Genomic DNA, 15,626 nt, shown 5'->3' with positions numbered 1-15,626 from the left:
AACAAAAATACTACACTTACTTGTCATATTATATATTTAGGCGCATACTAAATATACGCAATATATATACTTAAATGTATAATATAAATAGATAATAAATATATAATATGACAAGTAGGCTGATAAATGCTACAGAGAGAACACAGCCCATTAAGGTAATGTAAGCAATGTTAAATCTGTGCAATAAATTTATACACAATTACATCTTTTTCTTGTTTGTTTGTTTGTTTTGTTTTGAGACAGAGTCTCGCTCTGTCGTCCAGGCTGGAGTGCAGTGGCGCGATCTCGACTCACTGCAAGCTCCGCTTCCTGGGTTCACGCCATTCTCCTGCCTCAGTCTCCCGAGTAACTGGGACTACAGGCACCTGCCACCACGCCTGGCTGATTTTTGTATTTTTGGTAGAGACGGGGTTTCACCATGTTAGCCAGGATGGTCTCAATCTCCTGACCTCATGATCTGCACTCCTCGGCCTCCCAAACTGCTGGGATTACATAATTATATCTTTAACTTTTTGCGTAAGCAAAAGTTAAAGACACATGTGTTTAATAAATCAGCTTTCAGCCCCCCAACTTTTATAATATATGTGCATGTATAGAAACATACATGTATAAACACACACACCTATATTCTCTAGTTTTCATTAGTAAAGTTTTGTTTATATGTTGTGCTCTTCTCCCCAGAGAGCTGATAAGTTTCAGATTTACCCGGAAATAATTTTTCCCAAGATTGAAACCACATTCTAGAGGACTCACACAGTATCAAGCCCTCGTTGCAGTAATTTATCCATTTCCTATCTGTAATCAATTTACAAGCATGCTTTGTTCCTATCAAATAGGGATTTTTACAGTACTATTTTTCTTAGAAACATTTCGCTTTAGTAACTGGCAATGTTCCGTTTCTTTACCTGAGTGGTGGTTGCATATTTTTGTTCCTTTTGGTAAGACATCCAGCCTTATATCTGTATACAGATGCCTCTTGAACACTGGGTTTCAAGAGACAAATTTGTTGTGTACTTTAACATAGTTAATGTTCCAGCCATAGTATGGGCTCTGGACGGAAGCCAAACACACCCACAGTCCAGGTGCCTTAGAGTCTATTTTCTCCCTTTCTCATAGGGAAAATGAAATAAGCACTGATAATATCCGAGTTATTCAAATAATTGTGATGTGATTACTATTATACATTATTATATATTATACATATTGTTATACATTATACATTAATAGTAATGCATTATACATATTGTGATGTAATAGCTGCAGACTTAAGAGAAGAGGGATTTTCCTGAACCACATCTGACCCGGCCCCCATGTCAGGGCTCCTCCTGGATGCAGCAGCAGGACTAAATTGGCTCCTCTGGGCAGTGCCCGTGAACTGGCCATTTTCCCCTGGAATTGTGCTATGCCTGCGCTAGTATCATTCCTGCTTATGCTAGGAAAGAACAACAAGACAAATTCCAAACTGGGTATTTTTTTAAATTTCAATTATATATTTTATTCAATATACCCAAAATTATATTAACATTTAACAGTTTATTATTTATTTTTATAATTTATTTAACAATTTATTTTTATTTTAATTTATTTATAATTACAATTATTAACATTTAATCAATATAAAAATATTAATGAGATTTTTTATGTTTTTAAATTTTAACTTCTATTTAGATTCAGGGGTACATGTGCAGGTTTGCTACATGGGAACATTGTATGACACTAAGGTTTGGGGCACGAATAATCCTATCACCCAGGTAGTAAGCATGGTACCCAATAGGTAGTTTTCTAATCCTTCCCTCCTTTCTTCTTCCTGCCTCTTGTAGTTCCCAGTGCCTATTATTCCCATCTTTATGTCCATGAGTACCCAATGCTTAGCTCCCACTTATAAGTGAGAACATGCAATATTTGGTTTTCTATTCCTGAATTAATTTGCTTAGGATAATGGTCTCCAACGACAACCATGTTGCTGCAAAGGACATGATTTCATTCTTTTTTGTGGCTGCATAGTGTTCCATGCCCACATCAGGCGTTTTGTGAATTAGAAACAGTTAAGTTTCAGTTTCATACCTCAGAGTAACCACTAGGGTACATGCGATTAACATCTTCTTAGCTAATGTTCTGCATTCACTTTCTACTTACGGTGGCTACTTTCTCAAAAGCAATTTCTCTTTTCTTTTTTCTCCAAATGATGGAAAAGCAGAAGAATACACTGAGAAAGCTCTATGAAGTCAATCAAGCACCTTTGATTCTCAGATGTATCCCAAATGCCTGGAATGGTGGCTGTTTTGTAGCAGATGCTTACTGAATATTTATAGATTTACTGGCTCGATGGAGCTTACCATGCTCAGCATAGAGAAGTCCATTATGCTAGTGAAATTGCAAGAGCAGTTAAGGCTGTGAATTCTGACTGGGAGTCACTTTCACCTTGCCTTGTAAATACTGACCTATCATTCTTGCCAATGCTGTCTTATTATTTCCATTTTCAGTTATTCCAGGGAAATATTAATTGCAGAAAAACTGTGGAGGGAAAATATGTTGATATATTGTGGTTACATTAATCAGTGTGATCCCTTTCCTCCACCCACATCTTCATTATACCTGCTACCCTGAGCTCCTAGGGGTCTGACTGCTGATAAGGGTAGCCAGACCACCAGGCTCAACTATACTACTGGGGAGGATTTTTAATAGTGTAAAATGTGAGCAATTCAAATTCTTGGCTCTTGCATTTTAAATTCTGAGGTGCTGCCATAGATTAAAAAAAATTGAATGATATGTGGTGTATAACAGAATAAGAAAAATTCCTCCAGCTGACAAAAAGAAAAAAACCCAAGAAGAAGTTATAATGAGGTACTGGAAGATTTTCCTGAGGAGAAAGTGTCTTCCAGTCCATCAGGTGCTATCTCATCAACTAGGAATGGGAGAAATCCCAGAAAGGATTCTGGAATAAGTAACTGTGGCTAATAAGGAGTGTTTATCTTTTCACACTTCATTTTCTATGCATGAATGCAAGTATTGTTTGTTTAGCCAACACGTGCTTCCAACACACCTGTTTTATAACTTAATTTTTAAGACATAAAAAGTCACATTTTTCAGTTAATAAACATGTTAATTTTCATGGAATCTTAACTTTATTCTTTAATATAAATAAACAGAATTGGAAGAGATAGGCTACAGAGTGTGAATGTCACCAAATGCTCTTTATGGAACTAGTAACAATTTAAACTCACCAGAAGAGAAGCATCCTCATCACTCCGAACTCATTAATCCTAGATGCTGCTTATTTTAATCAACATCTATTTGAAACAAGTGGTATCTGATTGGATTTCCAATTACATTTCTGAGATCATATGTGTGGTTGAGTATTTTTGTATATACTAATTAAGTATTCCTATTTCATATTTTGAAAGTTGATTACCATTGGCCTTTTAGTCTATGTTGCATTGGTTTTCTGAGCAAGTTGGATGAAAGCTTAACTAGTAGGGATACTACTCTAGTGGTTACTCTAAACATAATCTACCATTTACAAACTTCTAAAGACTATAGGTAGATGGTCTTTGAGCTTTATTTATGGTATTTTTAATGTACATATTTTAAAATGTAGGTATTCACATCAATCTTTAAAATATATGTTTGTGTATATATATATAGTTTTTGCCTTTGGTCCTTTGCTTTGAAAAACTTTGGTTAGCCAGTGATGATGCAGAAAATCAGTTAAAAATGCTTCCATTTTTATAATAATAGTGTTATATTTTACGTACAAAATTTTAAAATCTACTTTTATTCTTTTACAGTTGGTAATTTCATTATCACAACCCTCAGTTAGGCTGCCATTCTATTTTCCCCCAATTGTATTTGTGTCTGGAATTGTTTCGAAAAGTTCTATTCTGTTAAATTAATCTCACTGCTTATTCCTGTTCACAGTATTTTAATTATTTTAGTTTTAGTATACACTGTAATATCTGGTTAGACTATAACTCCCTCATATTACTTTATAAATGTCCTTTCCTGTCTTTTGTATTTATTTCTCTAGATAAACTTTAGAACACTATTTTTGAATTCCAATTTTTTTCTATAATTTTTGCCACTGTATTAATTACACAAGTTTATTTGAACAAAAGTGATTTTTTCTCCATATAGAGAATGTTATTACATTTATTCACATTTTCTATTATATCTATCAACAAAATCCTGTCATTTTTTTATTTTCCTTATTTCCTTGTTACTAGTTTTTCAATAAACATTATGCACCTACTGTGTTCTAGGCCCTGGACTAGCCACTGGCAGACAGCTAGAGTCTTTACAAGAAGAGCAGCTTGGTTTTTCTGTTTCAAGTATAGAGACTGCTGGTCAATAAAGATACTAAGTAATTTATTACAATACAGCAGAAGAAATTATTAGAGAGTCCATGAAAAAATGCTGTGAGAACAAATAATGGAAGAACCTAAGCTAATGGGTTGGAGGGCCAGCAGAGACACATTAGAGCTGGAGCCTGGAGGATTAGCAGAAGTTGAGCATACCAGGAGAGATAGGAACTAAGGAGAAGAGCGGAGGGGCTCTGGAGAGAGAGAATGTCATGAAGGCCAGGTGCCTGTGAGACCACAGAGAGCAGAGGAGCATCAGCGGAAGCAGAGGCAAGGGGAAGGTGAATTACAAAGCTGGAGATGGGGATGGAAGCAGAGGTTCAAGAACTGTCTATATTGTGCCATCACAGGAGGTCAGAGTGGATTTCATGGCATGATCATATTTGCATTTTTGAAACTTTTCTCTAATTAAGGTGTTGACAATTAATTGGAATGGGTCAGGCATACAAAGACCCTTTAAGAAATTATTGTAAAGATTCAGGCAAGACAATGATGAACTGGAGTAGAGTAGGGTCAGTACGGATGAGAAAGAGGCAGTGTTAGCTAAAACTTGATTTCTATTCACAGAGGCAGAGTCCAGGACACATCAGTGAAAAACTGTGTCTATTCCCATAAGGTAATAAAATAGATAGCAATGTAACTGCACCGAAGCTGCTGGTTCCCCTGCATCTGATGAGGTTGGTAAGCCCCAGCTAGTGAGTCTTTTTAATTGTGTGGACAAGAAAATGGGATAAGAGGTACTCTTCCGGGGGACTTCATGAGACCATATCCACTAACCTAAGACAAATCAGTACTAATTTTAGCACATCATTTGGAATAATTTCTTAATAGCCTTGAGTTAAAAATTATAATTGGCTACTTTATTTAGACTGTTCTACTTGTCTCTACTTTCATGTAAATGCAAAAAATAAAAATAAAAAATTTGGCCAAGTTAGAAATAAAAGTCTTGAAATAAATAAAAATATTTAATGAATCAAGATCAAAATAATCTTGATATGGATTTCTTGAATAATGACCAAATACATTTATTAACAAACCTTAGATAAAAATTTTGAATAGTTATTAAATACTTATATTAGGGCTTGTACTATTTCAATGGCTTTGTTATTACATTTTTATTTTAAAAATAATCAGCACACATAAATCCAACAGAAATAGCTCGCAAAGAGAAACACATCACTTGTAAATATATAAACCCTAAGTAAAACAATAATAAAATACCTACGTGTTAAGATTTTAAAAATTAGAAATGGATTAAAATTAGGAACCCTGTCACCATAATTTATATGACCAACTAAAAAGACACAGATAAAGTATGCAATAAAATTCAGACATCACAGGGAGAAAGGTAAATCTTTTTGATACCAGACAGTAATGCAAGACTTAAGGTTACAACAGAGATAGCAGAGTAGGGTGACAATAGGTAAAAATGATCCACTGTATTTTTCAAAATATCTAGAAGAAAGGACTTGAAATTTACCCAACACATAGAAATGATAAACACTTGTGTGACAGAGGCTCTAAATACCCTGACTTGATCATTACACATTCTATGCATCCAACAAAACTCCACATACACCAAGTATAATGTGTCAAAACTACATTTTACAAATTTAAATGAACAGAGTAGGAAACATAGTTGTTTATGGGGTTTGTGCTTTACCCCAAGTAAAATGCATCATAAATAACCTATAATGATGATAAAAATGTATTGATAAAATGTTTGTCTTTTTTTAAAGAAAAGTAGAATATAGCACAATGAAGCCTAAAAATCAGCATCAAAGGCAGACTTTTCTCAAAAGATTTTCGCCAACTTCATGCTCACATCTTCTCTGTCAGCCTGATGCTGCTCGGCCAGCCTGGTGTAATCAAGTGTCCCTTTCGTGATTTATGACCAGTTTTTAACGCTGTCAGTCTCCCTTAGCAAGACCACTTTTCTGGACAGGTGAGTTAGTGGAGAATGGGACACGCGGAAACTGCCTGCTCAGCACCTGGGTTTGCAGCTGTGCTCAATCACTGCTGTCTCTCTGAGGCCACCCCAAGGCCCTGGCTAAAGAGGGGCTGGCATTGGCAGTGACAAATGAGGGGTTCTTGGCAATTGCCCATCAGGTAGTGAAAGGCAAGAGGAGTCAGAACTTTGAAACATGAAGTTAGCGCATATAGTATCACCTTCATATGAGCCCTATCTGTTTCATCGTTGCAAAAGGGGTGGCATGTCTAACAGCAGGCAGGATCCCTCTACATAGCATTTACTGCAGAGGCTTTGCATCGAGTCCGCCAGCAAGTTGCCTTCCACTCGCTGGACAGCACCCGCATTGTGAAATTGTGTGGTGGTCTTTCAAAAGACATTGAGCATCTTCCTTCAGCTTACTTTTGCATTAAAGTTAGACACTACTTTGAAACACGAAATAGCTGAAGTAACTAATTTGCAATGCTTCAGTGAGAAGTTTGCCAACCCTAATTAACTCCTCTAGTCTCACACAATTTTTTTCAGTTGGCCCAGAAATATGTGTACAAGAATTGTGAAGAGAAATTAAGTCTTATTAGTGTCACAGTTGGTAACAAAGAGGCAAGTGGAAAAATCAAACCTTGCTCAGAGTAGATGTTTCAACCAAAGCCGAAACAAAGGATGTGCACCCAGAATATCACTGCCATTTGCCATTTATTAGCTGATGTTACAGATGCATGTTTTTCTTCTTGTATATCACATTCTAGTTTCTGAGTTTTCCAAAATGTTTGAAACCAAAGATAACTTCATTCCAAAAAAAAAAAAAAAAGGCCTTTTAAAATGTTTTCCCAAATATTTGTGACTTGGCCTAGGAATTTGTTGTTTTCCTCCCAAGGGGTACTATGAAAATTAAAGAGAAACAAGGAAAAGCGCCTAAGTAAAAAAAAAAATAATAATAACATCCTTCTTTCTGTCTCAAAGTATTGAATACCTTTCCTTACTGTTTAATTACATGTGCACCTCAAAGTCAGTAAATGATTCATATTTGTTTTCTCTATCAATTAACTATAGTTAATCCTATTTGACTTAACTTTCCTGTGAGCTGCAGAAATGCATTATTCTATAGCAATGATTATTTCATCCTGTGTTTTTACTCAGATTTTACTATAAACTTCTTGCTTTCTTACAGTATTTCATACTACATGAAATTCCCATTCCTAGTAGCAAATAATAGTGCTATTTGCAATGCTCTTTTAATGAATGTGTCTTTACAGACTAATTGAAATGAGAGAAAAAAAGCCTTAGCAATATTTGAACTGTCAGTGTTTGTTCTGGAAGAGAAAGAAATTGCCTTTCATCTAAGACAGAACAAGCGTCCATAACATGAGTGAGTGCCCCCAGCACTCATGGTTGGGCACCATTTGCAGGCTCAGTCCTGCTGGGATACTCTGTTGTCCTAACACTGAGAAGTCCCGGTTTGTACAGGAATTTGATAGTCTTATCCAAGGTGTGTGAAAACTATCTGCTGTTTAAAGGTTGCCACACTCTCTTACACATTCTGTGTTTAGGGTTGTCCTACTTCACATTTTGCTATAGTATCAGGCTTTGTTTATTTTGGAGTCTGAAATGAGCAGAAAGACACAAATCTCCTTTTAGATTGTACAGGTTGTTCCTAACTATATTGTACATGTATTCAATATCAAAGTTTAAAAGTAGTACTTCTTGGCTCCCTTTTATAAAATATGAGCACGTTACTATGTCTGCTCCCACGCACATGCACTTCACCATTGTTTTGGCCTACAACAACCTAATACTCCTCACATGCCTACTATTTAAAGCTGTCTTTCAGAGAAGAACTATATTGCTTAGAAACCCAAATCTTTGCTTCCATGTTTATGCCATGCATTCTCCCCTACTGGTTCTGTGTTGAATTATTCAAAATAACAACAGTACATCGGGTGGCAACTCTTACCCTTTCAAAAATTCCACCAAAATGCTTATAATTTGCAAAATTAGTGGAAACTGTATTATCCCTGGACACCAAGTGCTTACTGTTGTCTTGCAGCATTTTGTTTGCACAGTTGGTGTAAGTGGGCAGATGCAGGGCCTCCGTCCTCACTTGCAGGAAAGCGGAATGAGGTGTTCTCATGGGAAGGAGAGCCCACACACAGCAGATAGCATTAGCCATCCATGGGAGGATATCAGGATTCTGTCAGCGTTTGACAACACCCAACCCCAGGAACTGTGACCCCAGTCTCATCGCAGAAAACCTGACTGGACTGTGAGTGCAATGTAACATGTATAAGCCTAATTAATTACAATGAATTGTGTTGGTGTGCAAACACTGGTGGCATAGACGAGGTAGTCACACTGGAACAAGGAGCACAGCCAGAGGCACCCACATCCTCAGGATCCCCGAGGATCTGCAGGCTCCCAGGAGTGGGACAATGTCCTCTCAAAGACCTAAGCCACAGGTCCCAGTGTCAGGCGCAATTCCTCTGTAAATCATCAATAGGGCAGCCCTTCTCGGCATTCCATGTTCACAGCAAACGTACTGCCACACTCTGTTTCTGTTTCGTTGACTCACTTAACAAACGCCCTTCTCTGTTCACTCAGACACTCTGTTCTCCTGGACAGATGCACTTCTAATCAGGAATTCACAAGGTGCCATTTTGCATATCACAGCCTGTGGGGCAGCTTCGTTGGAGCCTGACAGGGAGAAATGAGCCTTCCCTTGACTAATTGACAAAAACAGTATTCTGAGAGTAGGAGGCAAGTGCCAGAACTTAGGAGTGGCAACCTCCTCACCCCCAATATTTAAGACTTCTGGAGTCTTCCGGGTAGCCAGCATCTTTGCTTTTCATCCCTTAACTGTTGCCTCTGTGTCGCCAAAGAATGCCATTTGGACTGCAGTGCCATCAGACACCTGAAGGAATGTTTGCCATAAATAGCACCAATAGGACAGGATTAGGAAAATGTTTATGATATCAAGTAAATTCTGAGCCAGGTCTTGTGCAAGAACCTCTTTATTGAGCTGTGGTGACTAAACTGGGCTACCTTACTTTGGTGAGCAACTTTTTTGAGAAACGTATTTTGGCTTCCTTCTTGTCTGATCTTTTTCCCATGGTTACTCTTGGCCACCCCCACAAGTGTCTTAAGTCCAGATCTTGGGTCACAGTCTCAGTCATTTCCCTCAGGGGCTTGGGATGCAACTATCTATTCTTTTAGTAGATTAATTAATAATGATTCTTCATGACATGCAAAATAAATTGTTTTTATTTAGCATCTTTGACCCATTCTTTGATAACTTTAGCCCTGAGGACTTTTCCAGAATCATCTCTTTCATTACATAGGGCATTTCATTATTTAACAAAACCGAACTACAAAAATTTTCTGAGCATAGCAAGATGTTTCACAGTACTTTTTCCTGCATACTCTCCTTCTGCACAAATATCACCCCCTTTCTCCTCGTTCTCTCCTAGGCGAACAGAGTAGATTCTGAATACAAAGCTCAAGGTTTAGTTCTTGTTGTGCTTCCTGCTTAATCCACTTTCTTTGCACTTATGCAACTGGGAGCATTTGCTTGCATATCTGTACTGCATTCAGACTGTGAAACTCTTGGACAAAAATCCCAGCTCTTATTCCTTCTTGTTTACTTAGCTTTTGCTCCTGGACCCGTGTGTGAGAAAGCGTCAGTAAATACTTGTGGGATTGAATTGGAAAACTAAAGTCTGATCTTTATTATGCTTCTACTCCCACCTCCTCCCAAGGGTAACTCCAAGAGCCCGGTTTTTCCTGAGCGAGCAATAGATGGAAGCCCTATTGAGATCGTTAGCAAAGCAAATAAATGCTGACTTTTTGGTTTGAGGTGCTAAGGCCTTCAATTGGTGAGACATTTGTATATGTTGTAAAATGGAGCATGAGGAGGCAGGATTACTGGCATTACTTCTCCCTTTACTTCAGAGAGCCCTAGGCTATGCTGTTTCAGAAAAGGTGTTGTTGGGAGGAAAAAATGTGGACCAGCAGGTGTGAAGAGTAGGATCCAGTCCTCTATCTCCCATGATCCAGTTTTATGACCTAAACACTTGTTAACCTCTTGGACTTTTTAAAATTCGTAAAATATATCGGAAATTCCAGTTGTTCATCTTTTATATTCCCTTCCAGCTAGACAACTGTCTATCTCAATAATATTTAATGAAATAATACCATGTAATGGGTTATTTTGTGTTCAAATCCAAGTTTCTCTTTCTTCACCTATTGAAAGTGTCAAAATTAAATTAATGGCCTGACCTGCAAACTCTCATCATAGCTTTCTTTGGTAAAATGTAGATCATCTTCCAATAATCTTGAACAGAATTGAAAGCAAAGTCTACTGAAATCATTTATAGACAACTTTCTTTCCTACAAATTTCTTTAAAGTTGTTCAAACTTTAAATAGAAACCAGGAGACAGAAACTACTAGGTTGCTTTATCTCCTTAGCTACTGCAAGAATTATGGCAAACAGGACAGATGCCTCCCTGTTAAATTTGTGTCTTGGTGAAATATATGTGATCATCAAATATAAATAATTTTCCACAGAAAAGGGAGTCTTAACAAGGTGGAGATTTTAGTTTTAATTAATCAAGTTTGAACACTGTTAACACAGAATGCAGTTTCACAAATCTTAACAAAATGGGACTAGTTGGAGAAAAAGTACATGATTTCTCTTCTCAGAGAAGTTAAGTATATGCAAATATAAAGAAAAAAACATTCCTCTTTCTTCTGAAATAATAATATAGAATGCAAAATAATACCAAATTCAAAAACCAAAACAGGCAGAAAGCCCATAACTCTGGTCCCTAGGTAGAGACTGACTGAGATAAGTACCAAGATAATTCAAGCCAAGCCTACTTTTACACAGGTTTATAAGAGGAAAGGAAAAAATTCTAAGAAGTAATGTCTAAAGAAAGTAGACAAAAAGCAATAACTTGGCCGGGCGCAGTGGCTTACGCCTGTAATCCCAGTACTTTGGGAGGCCAGGCGGGTGGATCACAAGATCAGGAGATTGAGACCATCCTGGTTAACACGATGAAACCCCGTCTCTACTAAAAAACACAAAAAATTAGCCAGGCACGGTGGCGGGCGCCTGTAGTCCCAGCTACTCAGGAGGCTGAGGCAGGAGAATGGTGTGAACCTGGGAGGTGGAGCTTGCAGTGAGCTGAGATGGCGCCGCTGCACTCCAGCCTGGGGAACAGAGCAAGACTTTGTCTCAAAAAAATAAATAAATAAAAATAAAAACGGTAATTTACCTAGTATTGAGGTGTTTCAAAATATAAGTGGAAATGAATCTAAACAACTCTTTTGTCACAGAACCATAAAACTTGTAGAAGACAGGAGGCATGGGAGAAAATCTTCATGACCACAAGCATGGCTAGGAACTTTGCAGATTCAACACCGAAGACACTGTATTAGTCTGTTTTCATGCTGCTGATAAAGACATACCTGAGAGTAAGTAATTTATAAAGAAAAAGAGGTTTAATTAACTCACAGTTCCACATGGCTGGGGAGGCCTCACAATTATGATGGAAGGCAAAAGGCACATCTTACATGGTGGCAGACAAGAGAGAATGAGAACCAGGTAAAAGGGGTTTTCCCCTATAAAACCATCAGCTCTCGTAAGACTTATTCATACCAATAGAACAGTATGGGGGAAACCAACCCCATGATTCAGTTACCTCCCACAGGGTCCCTCCCACAACACGTGTGAATTATGGGAGCTACAATTCAAGATGAGATTTGGGTGGGGACACAGCCAAACCATGTCAGGCTGGACCCACAAGGGAAGGAATGGACACACTAAACTTCAGGAAAGCTAAAAATTCCACTGTTTGAAAAGCACTGTCAAGAGAATGAAAAGACAAGCATGAGACTACGAGAAAATATTTGCAAAAGGCATATAAAATAAAGGACTGTTATCCAAAATATACAAAGAATACTTAAAACTCAATAATGAGAAAACAAACAACTCAATAAAACATAGACCAAAGACCCTAAAAGATACCTCACCAAAGACAATCCATGAAAAGCAAATGAGCATAGGAAAAGTTCCACACCATGTGCATGTCCTCAGGGAAATGCAGATTATACCACACAAGATACCACTGCACACCCTACACACCCACATGGACATGGATCTTCATTTTGTGAAGGTGTAATAAGCATAGATTCTCCATTTCTTTGTGTCAGTTTTGGCAAGCTTTGTGTTTCTAAGAATTTGTTCATCTAAATTTTAAATTTACTGGCATGAGTTTATTTGCTGTTGTTTGTTATATTTTCTGATACTCTCTTTAATGTCTACATCTTTTCATTTAAATTGTTTTCTATATCTTTATGACTTTCCACTTCCATCTGGAGATATTTGCGACTTGATTTTCAGCTCCCTAAGTTTTTCTTAATGAAGGACATTCTGTTACTTTTCCCATCATGTGTGCTCTTTTTCTTAGTTATTAATTTTTTTTTTTTTTTTTTGAGATGGAGTCTGACTCTGTCACCCAGGCTGGAGTGCAGTGGCATGATCTCAGCTCACTGCAACCTCCGCCTCCCAGGTTCAAGTGATTCTCCTGCTGCAGCCTCCCGAGTAGCTGGGATTACAGGCGCATGCCACCATGCCCAGCTAATTTTTGTATTTTTAGTAGAGACGGGGTTTTGTCATGTTGGCCAGGCTGGTCTCAAACTCCCGACCTCAGGTGATTCCCCTGCCTTGGCCTCCCAAAGTGCTGGGATTATAGGCATGAGCCACCACGCCCAGCCTAGTTATTAAATTTTTATAGTTGATATTTCCACTTGGCTCTTTTTTGTGACTTTAGTTCTGACTTTAAAACACAAAAATCTTCCTTTGTCTTGCGTAAAATGGGTATTTTACTTATTTAAATTCCAAATCCTTTTTTGTTCATTTGTACTTCCTCACGTGGCATTGCTATCTAATATGCTTTCTTTGCTGTTATGGTGGTCACACTCCTCAGGTGTGAACACTCTTCCCTGATTTAATGAATGCATGTTTCAAGAAGGGGTAAGGGGTGTGCGCTAGGGCTAAAACCAAAGATACAGCTATGCTGTGATTGTGACTATCTCCTCAGCTCATAAACCAGCCTTCTACCATATTTGCTTTACACTCTGAAGAAACCAGCCCCGGAAAGTGATAATTTCCTTCTCTTATAATCTACCAGTCCTGGAGGAGTGAAGCGAGTGAGGAAATGTGAGAGCAGGGGATGCTTGGAGCTCGTGGTTGTGCTTAAACCATCTGTCTGTTCCTTACTCCAGGTGGTTATTAACACTGCCCCAAACTTCACCCTAGTTAACTTGCCTGACACGTCTAAAGGACAAAAAATGAGACCCTTAGGACATGTTGGGCAGCGAGAGTAACAGAAAGCTTTCTCTGGCCTAATTTCTGAACTTAGAGTCCTGCCCACACCCCCAGGTAGTTGCCCCAGCCCCACCCAGAGACCTGAACCTAACTGTCTCTTGGAATGCCAGACAGGCCTCACAATCCCTAATTTAGGTCTTCATATTTATACTGCTCATTTGTCCAGAGCCTCTCAGGAGTGTGTTTTTTGGGGGAAGAGCCAACAGTCTATGCTAGTTCCATGATCTTTCTCTCTCTCTTTCTCTGCACTTCCTTCCTTCCTACCTTTCTTCCTTCCTTCCTTCTTGCCTTCCTACCTTCCTGCCTGCCTGCTTTCTTTCTTTCCTTCCTTCCTTCCTTCCTTCCTTCCTTCCTTCCTTCCTTCCTTCCTTCCTTCCTTCCTTCCTTCCTTCCTTCCTTCCTTCCTCTTTGTTTAGAATAAGTAAAAACTTAAGAAACATTCAGAAAAAAAGTTAAATACTAAAGAAATAAAACTTCCCACTGCAAAACAATAAATTTAACTGCATTGTTGAAGTGAGAAAAGTAATTGCAATGTAAAATCTCTACTCATAGCTAAGATACTCTTCATAAGTAAATGCCACAGAAGACATTCTTACAATGCAAGAAGTCCTAGCACCCAAGCGTTTTTAAGAATGTCAGAAATTACTAGAAAAAATATTAAACAAAACAATATTTACTTAATACAGTTGAGAAGTTTTAATAATGATTTATTGAACATTTCCCCTTATAGCTTGTCAGTCTTATCAATTTAGCCCTTCTAATAGTTATAAAATAGTATCTCATTGTGGATTTAATTTGCATTTTCCTAATATCTGTTATAATATGTACCACTTAACGTGCGTATTGGGTGTTTTTCTTTTTTCTGAGTTTTTTTTTTTCAAGTCATGTGCCTACATATTTTTTAATTGGGTTATTTTTCCCCAGGATTCACTTCTAAAAACTTCCACTAAGTACCTGCAGTTATAAGCTTGTTCTTTAATGCAAATTAGCATGAATTCTAATAAATCATTTATCATAAAGATTAATCTAATAAGATCCACATCATTATTTCATAGATGTCATCAACATAGTTCAATAGAACAATAAACACCGGGAAAAAAGGAATAAAAGACTAAGACTATTAGCCTCAATAAACAAGCAACACCATACTCCACTGTCAACCTCTAGAAAACACACTTTCATTCAGCTATGTTGTGCCACTGATGACAGTGTGAACTGACAAACTTTTAGAAACAATTTGGCCCTTTTTCACCCAAGAGCCTTTAAAATGGTTATACCATTTGATCCTGAAATTTTACTTACAGAAGTTTATTCCCCCAAAAGATGTAAATATTCATTTAGAACACTATAATGGAGCTCCATTATGGTATGATTTTCTTAGTTCAGTTGGGCTGCAATAACAAAATACCATAAACTAGGTGGTTTATAAACAAGAGAAGTGTGTTGTCCTCAGTTCTGGAGGCTGGAAGTCCAAGTTCATGACACCAGTAGATTTCATGTTTAATGGAGGCCCACTTTCTGGTTTATAGGCGGCACCTTCTCACTATGCCCTCACACGGTGGAAGGGGCAACAGTCTCCCTCAGGCCTCTTTTATTTTTTTATCTTGATTTGTATTACTTGCATGTGTTTATTTTTGTTGTTTTTGTATTTGTACATATCCATGGGGTGCAAGTGCAATTTTGCTACATTGATACATGGTGGTGAAGTCGGGGCCCTCCCACACTGTGCCCACCACCAACCCCACATCACTCACTCCCCTCCCATTCTCCCATCCCTCCCGGTCTCCAGTTTCCATCATCCCACACTCAGCTTCATTATTAGCTCCCACTTGAAGTGTGAACATGCAGTATTTGTCTTTCTGTTTCTGAGTCGTTTTGCCTAAGATAATGGCCCTTAGTTCCATCCATGTTGCTGCA

Source organism: Rhinopithecus roxellana, chromosome 6 (genome assembly GCF_007565055.1).
Source record: "Rhinopithecus roxellana isolate Shanxi Qingling chromosome 6, ASM756505v1, whole genome shotgun sequence".
NCBI classification, from domain to species: Eukaryota; Metazoa; Chordata; class Mammalia; order Primates; family Cercopithecidae; genus Rhinopithecus; species Rhinopithecus roxellana.
Note: the sequence above shows the minus strand (reverse complement) of the source record.